Raw genomic sequence first — 14,208 nt, forward strand, 5'->3', positions numbered from 1 at the left:
CGTGTCTTTAGTCAACTGCAACCAGGAGCCTGAAACAGGAAAAAAGAAGGAAAAGGCAAGTCTGCTAATCCACCATGACAGATACACCTTGATTTTATTTTATTGGAGGGATTTTATAAGGGCTATTATCTCCTGGTTTACATAATCTAACACTTCCCTTAGGGCAATCAAAATTGAGATTCATATGACTTGGAGTTTACAATCCAATGCAGCTGGCAAAACCGGGATTCAGATTCATGACCGCAAATGCAATCCTAATGCACACGCACTAAGAAGGACAAGAAAAGCGGGGAGGGGCGGGGGGGAGAGAGAATAAGAAAAGCCCTGGTGAAGTGATCTATCATATTGTCTGAGCAGGAGTGTTTGAGAACTGGTATCATTAAATGAGTCAAAAATTCAGCTAATTTGATTCAAAGGTTGCATGACCTCTACTAAGTGGGGACTCCCTTTCCCTGGTGTCTTTGTCTGTTCTTAATAATTTTGCCAGCAACAAGGTAAGATCCAAGATTGACTTTTTCTGCTACAAACATGACTCCAGTCCAAGTATTTTAGCACCTGAACTCAAGTGAGGATAATAAATGTCAAAGAAATATTTATAGCTTGGTATATGGAGAATTTCCAGTTCCCTATACTGCAATAACACACATCCATCTGCTAACAGCATTAGAGCTGTACTTTTCAAGCAGATAGCGCCTGAAAATAGAAGTCTGCAGTGTGCACAGATAGCTGTTGCATTTAAATGTTTGATATTAAGCTGACGATTAAATTAGAAATTAATTATCCAACCTTGGGAAGCCATTGTCTTCCTGGACTGGGGCCCACAGAAGTTCAGGCTGAGCTCTGTGCCTCTTCCACTCCTTCGTCTCCAGCAGCTGAAATCCACCCCTGCGATCCCCAGCAGAAAAGGAAAGTTAAAGAGAAATAATTAAAATTTAGAAGTGGAAAAAAGACTTCTTATCACATTTAATACATCCCTCCGGCCAGTACAAGTGAATTGTTCTTCAGGGCTTTGTCAGGTCTGGTTGGAACGGGCTAGCGGTGATGGAAGCCCCGTCTCTTCCTCTGGGAGAAAGCTGCACATTTGAACAAAGCTCCCTGCTAGCAAATATTTCCTGATACTAAGCCTATATTTTCCTTCTTTTTTAAAGTGATCCCTTTAATGCTGGTTTGATCCAAGATTTTTTCCCAGTGAACTCAGCTCTGTGAGATCTGGAATGCTTACTGGAATGTACGTCTTTTCACCCCCAGATTACGGTCTGAAATTCGCCCTAAGCGGGCAGTGGCTGGAAGCTGCAGCTGCAGCGTGTGCTCTGGCAGGTCTGTCTGAAGTAGGTTGAGGTGGATAGCCCCATCCTGAACATATGCAACACAAGCCAGGGCACAAAGCTGCTCCATCACTCTCCACTGCTGAGACATGTGCTGGTGGGAGCTAAAAAGCCCTTTTGAGACTTGCAGACACACCAGGCAGGAGATGCAGTGACCAGGCAAAGGCGGTGTGAGGGGGCTTCTGCTTGCCCTGCTTTGGGTGCAACTGGGTGCATCAAAGTGCTCTGATTTTCACCCTTCCTTACCCTCTGGTACCTCTCACAAGAAGTGAAATATGTAAGCATACTGTAGGAAAATAACGATTCTGGCAGAACTGGGGCCTTTTTCCTTTAGAAGGAAAGTCTGAATGCAGGGTTTTCTTTTGAGGTCCAGGATACGTAGCTGAAGGACGTCATCACTAGTGAAGTGTTCAGCATCTTTGTTTGCAACAGAAATCAGAGGAAGAGAACCAGGTAGGAAGCTGGTGGAGTTATCGAGCTGTTGTCAACCCTTACAGGACACCTGGTGCTCAGCACTGTGGGTGAGGAAGATGCTGGAAAGTGACAGAGGTTTCTGCCCTGCAGTGGGGTGGGGATATGATGCTGCTCAGTGGTGGGAGCAGCACCAATCTGCATCAGTGCCTCACATTGCACCCCTCAGGAGAGCCAGCAAGAAGGGCATCGCTGGGGTCTCTGTGGTCTGAGGAGGACCAGCGGGTCAGCAGCACCAGTTCCAGCCTAAGCTTAGACCAGTTTAGATGGGGTCTGAGTGCCTGCAGGCCAGCGACGGTGCCCAGGGGGCTGCCCTACACCAGGGCACCACAGGGGTTCAGCGCTGCAGCCGCTCCTTGCAGTGGGCTGCAGGGCTCTGAACCCATCCCACTGTCAAACCAGTGTGACATTTGGAAAGTCCAGCTTAGCCCCGGCGCGTGAGATCGCACTGCGCCCAAATATGACATGTGGCACGGTTCCAGCGTGTTACTACATGGCGGAGGCCAGGCTGCATGTCTCCAGAGGGGGGGAGGATCAGTCTGGCTGTCTTTTCTCCTCCAGATGTTGGGGAGGGGGACATTTGCCTAACTACCACCATCCCCCTAAAGGGAAGGGGAGATGGAGAGAGGGCAAGAGAAAGAGGAGTTCGGTGCAGGACAGCACTCCAGCGTTCAAAGCTGTCACTGGCAGTGCTGATGGGCCGGTGCTGCTCACAAAGTGCCCTCGGGGTCAGACTCAGCATTTCAGCCAGATAATTCAGTGATCCTTCTTTCATCACATGGCTTTCATCACATCAGAAAGTTTACATCACCCTTGGAGTGACACCAGTGGGTCATTCTGGGGGGATGTGGTGGTGTCTTCTCGGAGGGATGAAGGTTTTATTTTCCATCTCTCACTCTACATAGGATGAGGAAGTAGCAGCAGGCGCTTTGTCGGTCTACGAGCTTTAGCAGCATGTCTGCTATGTTACTCACTGTTTCCTCATCCTTAATACATGGTTGATGGTACAGATTAAAGTCTCACAGCAGAAATGTTAGCATCCACACTTCTTCCTCCCTCCCTCAGCCAACCCAGCAAAACTGCTGGAGCACCTTTGTTTTGCAGTTCTTCTGGAATGAAAAAAGAGGGCTGCTGTCTCTGTCTCAAATGCCAAGAAAACTTGCTAGCCCCTGCTATGTATAGAAAGAGAGGTTACTCACCCGAGGACATGCAAATGAGGTATTGCTCATAAAGATACAAATGAGAGCTCAGTCCGTGACGTACTCCTGGTTCTTGCTCCATCTCTCGGTCATTTCTCCACCAACAGTCGTCTCCTCGCCAGGCACGCCCCATTCACAATTACTCTGTTCTTTTTTTTTTTTTTTTCTCTCTAAGGAACTGCATTCTTATAGATCATTTCACAGCTGAAAAATTGTTAATGAGTTATGCTTAGTTGCAATGTTTATAATATACTTCTCTGTGTGCTGTGCTAAGTAGCATGCCTTCATCAATAGCAAGGCTCAAACAAGCTGCTGCAGCTTGGCAAAAGACAGCAGAGCATTCAGATTAGCTTGCTGAACAATATTAAACAAAAACAAACAAAACCCAAACAAAACAAACAAAGCAAAACAAAACAACCTACCAAAACCAAACAAAAAATCCTCAGTGAGCCAGGCCATACCTGTAGCATCATTCCCTGGCAAACACTGCTTCACGTGAAATTTAGAAGACAAGTGCAGTGTTTCTTTTAATTTTCTGTGATCACAGTCACACAGTGTAAAAATTGTTGTAGATCCTGATTTCAAGAGGTAACATAAGATCCTATAAGCTGAAAAGCTGCAACACCACGGCTCCAGTAAGGGGCTTTGGAAGCCATTGCCTGCTTTTCTTAATCCAGGGCCAGTTTCGTATCAGACTGTATAAACTCCGGGGACAACTTTAAAATACATCATTGCTGAGTACGTGAGGAAGCAAGCTGAAAATGTGCCTTCTGCGGTAATTGCTGTGGGTAAAATTTGATCGCTCTGATGTTCATGGGAAATGAATGAAGAAGCAAGATAAGCATGGCCACAGTGAATTAACTTGGAAAGCTACACAAATTCTAGCCAAAATTATTATTTTTTTTCCAGCTTTTGTTCAGCTTTGCTGCAAGTCCAGTTGTGTAAAACCATCTGTTCTCTTTCAGAGCAACCCTATTAAGACCCGCTGATAATATTTCATCTCCTTCCTATAGAGAACATTTCAGCCTTTATTACAGTCCCTTAAATGTGAGGAGCTGCAATCCTGCCATCCTGTTTGCACTCAGAAAATCTGATGATGGTAAATCTGTCATCTTTCCTTGAATAAAATCACTCCTTCCTCACACTGTCTCTCCTACTGGAGGTAAATTCCTGTTGTGCTTTAAACAGTTACTTATTATTGATTGGCATAAATTAACGTCTATGCTGTGACTTATAGTAGGTCCCATGTAAGATTTATATGTCTGGTAATTGCTTTGATAAAATATGTTCCTACTGTAGATGTATGGGTGAAATGTGTCCTGGAGACTGCCTGTTGCCAGCTGTACTTCTCTGAAACACTATCTCGAAAAGCCGCTTTATACAGTGAAAAGCTCTTTAAAAAATTATTCAAAGTGCTCAAATGACTTCTTCTGGAGAAAAATTCTAATCAAAATAAAATTAGCTACTTTGCTTCATGTTGAAGTTTTCATTTAAATTCTGTCCCTGAAGAGAAACACATTTTAGTTTTTGTTCCTTACTTCTTTTACCTTCCCTTTCCCTCCTAAAAAAAAGGAGAGAGAAAAAACAGCGGGAAATGAGAAATACATGTACATGAAAAATGCAAGAAACACCCAAGCAGTCTTGCTTACGATTTTGGTTTTGACAAAGGCAAAAGTGGAAAGAAATAGATACATTTTTTCTTTCTTTTGTCTTCCAAAAGAATAAATAAATATGTCAAAATGCTCATCTTCCACTTTCTCGGCATTCTGAATTGTTAAAAATTCTTTCTGGCGGAGAAAGGATGGGGAAGGAAGGGGGGAAATTAGGAAAGAAAGAGGAAGGAAGAAGTTACAGCCTAATTACCTAATATCTGAAAATTGCATAACAACAGGAAAAAAAGAAAAAAAGACAGCAAAAACAACCACAATTAATCTAGGAAGTCACACATTAAAAATAGATCTGCAATTGGGGAACTTCTAGGCGGAAAGTTTTCTGATGAAAATGTATTTTTCAGCAGGAAAACTTCCCACTCCACTCCTTTGATCCGAAATGAAAGGAAAATATTTTTTTTCTTTTTCTTTTTTTTTTCTCTTTCTTTTTTTTCAGAAAACCCTTTCTCTGTTGAGCTTTCTGACTCTTAAAACAACACCTTCTATGTTTGACCTGCTCCTAAGCACGTTGTGTATTTCTGGATTGGGTTGCCCTCCGAGGACGGCCACAGGGAGCAGAGCACAGGCACAGGACCACTCTGTGCGCTGGGCTGCTGTTGAGTGAGCAGGACAGCGTGCAGCCGCACTGGAGGGAGCCTGGAAAAAAACTTAACCAGAGTCACCGAGGAAAACTTCTGCTCTTACCACTGACATCATGAGGTCTTTACTTGCTGCTAAGCCCAGCAATGAGCTCAGTCTCTGAGGTCTCATCAAAAGGCTCTGAGCGCGGTAACCACACGATAGGCATTTTATCTGTCCGAGGATAAACTGCTTAAAAGGTTCTGCTGGGATTCCAAACCACGGTTCCTTCAGGTCTTGCTGCCTCAAACCAGGTTGCTAAACCACCCCCAGCAGCCTTGGGGAAAGCACTTTTTTATCCACTTAAGGATCAGTGTTGACTGGACAAACAACAAAAATGTCCCTTTGTGTGTGGAGGGACGTCCCTTGTTCGCTGGAACATCTGAAAGGACTGGGACACAAGGACTGCAGCTCCAGCCCATCTTTTCTCCATTGGTCCTGGCAAAAGTGAAGGAGCATTTAGCTCCTTTCCAAACACTGGTGGTATTTTTCCACCATTGCTGCACTGCATGCAAATGGGAGGGGAAGGCTTTTCCTCCCACCCTCCAGGAGCAGGAAGACCAGAAGCCAGGAGATTGCCAAGGGCATCACAGGGTGGTGGGCTTTCACCTTCAAACAGGGCTTCAATAGGGAGTGCTGAACAGAAGTTCCTAGCTTTTCTGAACCTGGACCAGATCACCCTCATCTTCTGACTGCTTCCCTCCCTCGTCCCCAGGTGGCCTATGCAGCTTGGAGATGGTGCTTACAGAGGTGGTGGTGCCCCGGGGGCAGTGCCTGTGCCTCCTGGTCTGGCACTTCCCCAGCTGAGAAACGCTCTCCTCTGCAATGACCACAATAAAGAGAAGATCTCCTTTTGAGTTTGGTCACGGGTGGAAGCTGAGCTCATGTTTGTATATCCTGGCTGTTGAGATGGAAATTGTGAACTTCACAGCAAATTAAATCTGCAGAAAAGAAGAATCGGGGAGGGGAGGGGGTCACTCTGGAGAAAGAGAGAGACTTGCAGATGGAGATCCCATTATGTCCAGACCTCACAGTGTCTCCCCACTCATCCATGCCAAGCGCAGCGTGGGCTGGGTATGAGGCAGAAGTCTTCAGATGCAGCCAAAGCAAGAGGCCTCAGCGTGCGCGGCTGTGTCGAGCCGTGGAGTCGGTACGGACCCTGGCCAGCTGCCAGTACCACTGGCATTGCTGTTATTAGATACCATTGTGTTAAGCTTAGCACTTCTTGCAGGCCAGAGAAATTCTTCCTGTGTTTTCCCATGCTCCTGACACATTTAGAAGAGTTTCGGCTTCAGAGAGAAAAGGCACAAGTAGTATAAACAAACTGCTCACCTCCAGCGGGCGTGGATGGGGAGGGATGGCCGAGGCAGGATGAAATCACCCCCGCTGAACTCGGTGCAGGTTGAGGTTTGTTAGCTATCGAGCTTGGGTTGACATTTTATAAACTACACAGAGAAAGACATTCCCTGAATCACCTTTTGCAGAGGGGCCGATTAGACCTCTTGAGCAAACTGGAAAAGAGAAGTAGCTGGTTAGAGCTACAGGGAGCTACACAGTGGTCGTGCCAGTTGGCTTGTGTTGACCTGTTTGTGACTGGAAAGTCAGTTTGGATCCCTTTTTTGGTGCTTCATGATTTTTCTTCTTTTAAATGACGTGATTTTATAGACTAGGAAGAGCCAGAAATAGTGGAAGAAAAGAAAGATTAAGTAAGAATAGAAATTATTTCCAGCATTCTTGCACGAGGAGACCTTCACTTGTGCCAGCCTTCAGCCCCAAGCCCTGTGCTGGCCAGCTGTGGCAGATAACATCCCAGGACACTTTCAACTCACCCAGCACAAGTTGTGCATTCTAGAAGCTCGGGGGTTTTTTGGCATCCTTCCTTTTCTCAGACAGACAGTCTCAGAACCCTGTGACTGCTCGTCCCTTGTGGTCAGCCTCCTCTGCTCACCAGGGCAGCATTAGCAGACTCTTACGACTGCCCTGTTTTGCTCCTGCCAGAGCTGCTCTTGTGGTGACGAGTCCATCAGACTTTCAGCCCTGCTTGAAGAAACCACTCTGTGGTTACCCGTTTTTCTCCACTTGCTGGTGGAGGGCAGCTTGCCTGCTCTCTCCTCTCTGCACAATGCACTGGTCTGCTGCTACCTCCACTTCCGCTGAACCAACGCACAGTTTGGGGTGGGACATGTTTCTTGGTGAGTCACAACACGGCTCTCTGCGGTCAAGGGATTGTGCTGTGGCTGACCTGGAGCTACAGGTACAGCAGGGCGAGGGTTTATGTAGAGGAAGATTTGCATGGGGTACCAAATAAAGAACTGGATATTTGGTGGATGTAGGTGGGGTTGAGGACACCCGACTACACCAGGCAGAAATCACTTTCTTCTAGATGTGCAAGTACAAGATGCAGGAATCATAGCGACAACCACACTGGAGATGTACAACTGTCGGTGTCTGTGTCTTAAAGGCTAAGAAAGGAGGCAAAACAATGAGACTTTAGTCTTGAGAGTTGGTAAAGATTGGGGAAAAAAAAGCTTGGGAAACCATCCCAGCAATTCTATTCCAAGCTCTTTGGATAGTTCTCTTTATAGTCCTGAGCAAGTAAGTTTATGCTTTCAGGATCATTCCCCTCCTGCTTTGCAAATTATTCCATAAAGGCCTGTGAAGCTCCTTGAATAATTTTCACGGCTCATGCCATGACACATCCCACCATTAACAATGTACCACACTTTCCAGCTATACTCTTCTAAAGCGCTTCCCCATGAAATGTTCTGCCAAATACAAACAGTGCAGATGGAAGATTTCCATGCCAAATGTTTACCTAATGATGACTTTGGGAGGATGGATCAACTGTTTCAGCTAAACTGGAATGACAGTTTCCAAACATGAGATTAGAGGGAGAGATATTTAATTAACAAAGTCCAAGCTTTGAAGTAAGGGCTTGAAATCTGGCATAGGGCTGCTGCCTTTACGTATGGCATGTGCTTTCCCCTGTCCCTGTGAAAACGTTTCTAAGTTTGATCAACACAGTAGCCTCCAAGTCAGTAAGTCTGTGCTTCTTGAGGAGTTTGTCTCCTGAAGACCCAATGCTTTTTGGGCATGCTCCTGGCCCTGTACCTCCGGTGTTGCAGATGGGACAGAGGTTTCCCCCTTCCCTTCCCCTCTCCCCCACTTTCTACTGTCATACTGGTTGGGTAGTTCACCCAGACTTTTTCTCCTTTTTTTAATTCCTACATTGTTTCTTGCAACTTGGGAAAATCCATAACATATAAAGGCTGTCTTGTTATATTTCTCCACTTCATTTGCTTCGAGCCTGTCAGCTGCTGCAGCAGATGCTGTGAGCATGCTGCGTAAGAAAGCTCCTCCTGCTGCTCAGCCTGGTTCCTCCTGGGCTGGGGCCTTCTGGCAAGCTGATGGAGGTGGGTGTCTACAGGAAAATGAGTTTGCAACCACACCTCAACATTGCAGAAGCAGATCCCAGTTCTGTGTCCTTGACTTTCTGTCCTTGAAGATTTTTTTATAGAGATTTAAAAGTGTGATTGTAATGATATTGCTGAGTAGAGTTATGGCTTTGGGGAAGTCATTTGATGCCTCAGCTCTGTAACTTTTTAAAATGTACGTGGTGTTTAAAAGTAGCTGGACAGAGGTGCACACACCTAGGCGTTCATAGCTCCAGCTTGAAAAGTATTATTAATACCATGTATTTGAGCACAAGTAAATTTTCAAACAAAAATGATCTTGTAATTTCCCTAAAAGTTAGAAAACCTCATAATGCTCATTAACAGACACGTTGCTAGGCCATTTCCAAATTTAAGGCTGTTTTCCATGTTAATGGCTCCAACACAACTAAGGAAGACATGCTTCTCTTTCCTCCAGAAATAATACAAGGATAACAAACTTCCAGTGTGAATCCCACTGCTTTTGTCCATTGAATGAAAATCTCAGAGACTTAAATGATTTGTTTGAAAAGAATTATTGTAGAAGCTGTTTTATAGTTCTGTTATATTGCTGCAAGTCTGTATCGAGGCTGAGACTACAATCCTCCCCAGGTGCTCCAGGAATGCCGGGGAAGTTGGGAGTTATGGTTTGTAAAAATACCTGGAAAGGGTGCACAGCCATCTTCGTGTCATCTCAGAGGGAGCTGTGGCCAACAGCAAAATCTGACGGTGACGGAGAGGAAGCCGTGACCAGCCTACGGAGGAGATACACAGCCCACTGGAGAGTGCTCCGAGCCACTGGGACACGCGGCAGGAATGCTCCAGCCACCCTGTAGTACGCTGGGTAGTCTGGGAGGGACAATCAAATGTAATTCAGTTGCCTTTATTGCTGCTCACAAGTTGGAATTTAATGGCCGAGTTTACAGGAATTAGAGGGGAGTCAGCCTTTCCGTTTGACACAAATGTTCCTTTGAGCTGTTTGAGGCACCGTAAAGTTTTACTTCAATCTGCTCTGACGTGAGTATCCCCCTGTGAAAGAGCATGAAAGACTGTGACATTGCAATACGGATGATGGCTGAGAGCAAATGAGATCAGAAGCCTTTAGCCATACCTCTGCTAGCTGGCGATGACTGAAAATCAATTAGAAATAAGCAGAGCGGTGACAAATCCACTTAGAAAATCTTCAGACAGGAGCTCAGTTCAGTTTCGGTTATAATCAGAGGGTTTTGCTAATTCACATGTATTGATACACAAGAATAATTTCCAGACACTCAAGTGAATGCTCACCGTGTTAAAAATAATGCAACTGAGCTTAAAAACTCCAATATGCCTGGCTTTTGGGGCATTTTTATCTTGGTTTTATGCCATCTTTAAAACTTTTATCTTTATGTAGTCATGAAGCAGATCCAGCATGATATGGCTGAGGTCAGTGACGATACGCTATAAAGTACAAGCAGATTACAAATAATCTACTATGTGAAAGAAGTAAGTTTCTAATTATTCTTCAAGGCTGGGCTAAATGAGCAAGAACTATGTGGCAGCTTGTATCTAAATTAACTGAATCACAGTTGGTAATCCTGTAGCTGATGTTGTCATGTTAAAAGCTAAATTAAATTTTCCAAATTATTAAGAAAAAAAAACCAAGTTCCATGGTTTGATATGCTTAATGCTGGCTAATGTAATTAAGACTGTAATAGATTTCAGTTACAAAAAATGAGAGGAAACAGGGAAGTATAATGGACACTGAGAAAGGGGCTGTGCATAGCTCAGTCTGGAGCTCCACAGAGGTAGGTTACCAAGTCCAGGGAAGATCAGCATGTCATGAAATCAGTTCCAAAGTGTTTTCTAGAAGCATCTGCGTCTCTGCCTTGAAATTGCTTTGCTAGATCTTTCCTAGTTACAAAAAGTTAGTCAATCATGCAGAGACTGGAAATACCCTTGTTAGGTGAACAAGTCTAGGCTACACAAAGTGAGCCATCAAAACAAATAGGTTTGTGGATGAAAAACGGCCACAGAAGTATTGAACAAGGAATTTAATACACATCAAGGGGTTTTAGGCATATAAGAGGTCTTTGTTGACTACTTTTGTTGTCATACTTTGCCTGGATGTTTTCTGGAATGTAATTAGGTAGAGAAAGCAAGCCACATGGTAGAATGCAGAACATCAAGCCCTCAGTGAGGACCACGTACAGGGTGGTTGTTCGGACTGCAGAGCTGTGCGCAGAACGTGGTACGGGAGGGTGGCGTGATGCTGGAGGGGAGAAAGGAAGGAAGGTTATGCAACGTGATGGAGATTTTGACTACACTGGGGAAAAAGGTGAGCAGAAAGGTGTGCAGTGTTCACGCAGAGTTATAGCAACATAACAAAGTGCACACTGTGGTACTCTTTTTCTGATGGAAAAGGGGAAAATGCAAAAGGAACATGCTCCTACCACTTTGCTAAGCATTGCATAGTCCAACAGAGCCACAACGTGGACGAGAAGGTAACGGTAGCACTACACAGACGGCTTTTCCATGGGAGCAGTGGCTGTAACTCATGATGAATGGACTTGTCAAGCAATAAATGAGACATACTTTTGTGCTGGACACTAATGTAAGAGATTATCTACACATAGGTGATGGTAAAAAGGCATTGATTTTACCTCCACTGAAAAGTATATACATGAGCTAGATTTTTTTCTGTTACCAATTAAAAGCCTTACACAGTACAAAGAAGAGCAGCCCTTACTGGATGAAAGATGGGCTGACCCTTCAGTCCTCCCATAAACGTGCCTTTACTGGAGGAGGGAGAGAGCAAAACACTGAGGAAGAGTTTGAGGACAGCTTCCAGATGATGAGGAAGCTGTCAGCACAGTAAAGCACAGGGCTGAAGGTATACAACTGTTGCATGGCTCGCTGCAATGGGAAAACTCCTTTTGCCTTAAAATGGCAGCTTAATAGGCTAGTCATGCTGAGAATTGATCAGGGGTGGCAGAAGTGAAATCGTTAGTACATCTGATGATCTTTGGATCCTCAAAAGAACTGAAAATGTATAAAGGCAAGTTTTCCATTACCTGAAAGGAGAAAAACACTGGAGGATGTAGCTGATGCCAATATTTCCTATGCTAGATGCCCCAGCAGGATTCTGACAAGACCCCCTCAAAATACAAAGCACGTGTGTGTGCACATTCAGCATACTCTTTGGGAGACACAATTTCTGCAGGCTGTGATTTGGGCTGTGTTTAGTATTCTGTGTGTTTCACTAAGACAGTGCGGTGAATTTTGGGTGGTAGGGAGGGTAACAGGTCCTGCATATCGTCTTGACCTGGGGAGAAACAGGAAAGCATGACCAGATCCTCAGGCATCTTAAGAAAGAGCTCGTGTTGTTGGAGTAAAACTGGAAAAATTGCAAAGTAAGAGGTGATAACATATCTCAAGGTGGTCAGAAAAACACCAGTATTCCTGCCTCAAGAGACAAGGAAGCCACGGAGAGCTTCCTTGGGCCAGTGCAGCGCGCAGGAAAGCCTGCAGCTAGCTCATTTACTTGAAGTAGCAACTGTAGATGGCAGGCATGCAGTGTGACAGGTCAACAACCACCTGCAAAGGAGGAAGGTTCAGAGAAAGAAATCATGGGTGATGTGCTCACCAAGCTCAGAAAGGAGCATAGAAAGTGACCACTGAGAGATGTCCAGAAGACACAGAGTGCAAACTTTCAACAGCTGGCAAAGCTGGAGGAGTTAAGAGGCTGGAGGCCTGGGAAACTCTAAAGTAGGTTGTCCACAGACGCCTCTGAGGAGGGCATCGTTGTGGCTTTCCTATAGCAGCATGGTCAAAACTAGAGACCGGTGGCTTATATGTCACACACCAATGAAAACAGAGTGTCAGCATGTTCAAATAGAAAGGCAGCTTTGGCCCCCATCCACAGGTGTAAAATTTCACTTATTTATTTATGGGAAGCCAGCATTAGCTGAACTGACCATAAAACCTTCCTAACATTGCCAAAAGGGACCTGGTAACCTCTCAGGCTGTAAAATACACACATTTCTTTTTTAGGTACAAGAGGAAAATTTGAAGATTAAAGATGAATCTGGGAAAGATACAGTAGTTTCAGGGATGTTTTATAACATCGAAGAACAGTGGAGCAAAGCTTAGAACTAGATAGCATACATGATATCTCGTTTAACATAAAACAAAGTAAAACCAAAAACGTGGTAGCTCTCAGATGAAACATCCCCACGGCTATAGCTGGGGATACTCTTCAAACTACTAGTTGAGAATGGCTAGGACATTCACCCCACACCAGTCTGAGGTCAAGATCTCACTACAAGGTGGAAATTTGTTTAAAGGTGTGAGGTTGTTGAGTCCTAAAGTACTGCAGGGAAAAAAAAAAAAAAAAGAAATCCAGGCCATTAAAAAGTATAAAAGAGCAGGGAGACATTTCCCTTGGCAAAAGAATAACTGCTCCATGGAGAAAAGTAAGCATGTGTTTATTTGTGTTACCTGCAAAAACACTATGTACTTGTTCTGCACTACTATTCTAACCAACAGAAGATACACTTGGTGTATGCTATTGCAATTTAAGCAGCTGTCAGATCTGATTTTCTTTTACATGGCATTATTGATGCAGCGAGGTCTGATAAATTAATGCCAATCTGTGGCCAGGAGTTCAAGTAGTTGCAAGTGAAATTGGCGTTTGGGCATGAACTACTAATTACTATTACTCCAAATACAACTGATGGGTGGGAAATGGTGTAAAAATAACTGAAGAAGAATGCTTAGTCAGACTCTGATCCATATTTAGCTCTGTTAAATTGCAGATTGTCAGCATGGCTTGTCACCCTCTGATGTTTTGCTGAGTAGAAAACTAAAGCCAAGAATGGCCCAAGTAATTAGAAGCTGATGTCAGAGATACTAGAGATCTGCCAAAGTGAAAAAAAAGCAAATAAGGGGGGGGTGGGGAACCAGATGGGATTCATGGTGTTGGAAACTGCCTCCACTTCTTGAAAATGATGTGTTAATCCATGATGATATGAGGTGATCACCTGTGATGGGCTGAGTTTGCGGGAGGACAGTGGTCATCTTACCCGGTTCCCAAAGAGAGTAAGATACAGAGGACGTGGCAACAGCAGCAGCAGTCCGAGCTGCAGCAGCCCTCAGGTGTGGAATCGCTAAGACAACAGAATTCGCTGCCTCCTGTCATCAACATGACTGACATCCTGGTAAAACTTGCAGAGCCAAGTGTGAGTGCAAGGCATTTTGTAGCCCTAACTGGCCACGGTTAATCAGCTTAGCTAACAGGTTGATTACAATGTTTTTAACTGTACATTCTATTAATGATGGGGTTTAAGTCTTCTTATGAACTTACTGCTTGGAAAGGAGGATGTGGTATTGAATGACACAAAGAAATACTGTACTTTCAAGACAGAGAGTCCAGGCTGTGCACTAAAATTCCGATCGCTGCCATCTACAGCTCTTGGGAACGCACCCAGAGTAAAGATATTGCATGTGGCTTCCA

This window comes from Falco rusticolus, chromosome 5, assembly GCF_015220075.1.
Source record: "Falco rusticolus isolate bFalRus1 chromosome 5, bFalRus1.pri, whole genome shotgun sequence".
Classification (NCBI taxonomy): domain Eukaryota; kingdom Metazoa; phylum Chordata; class Aves; order Falconiformes; family Falconidae; genus Falco; species Falco rusticolus.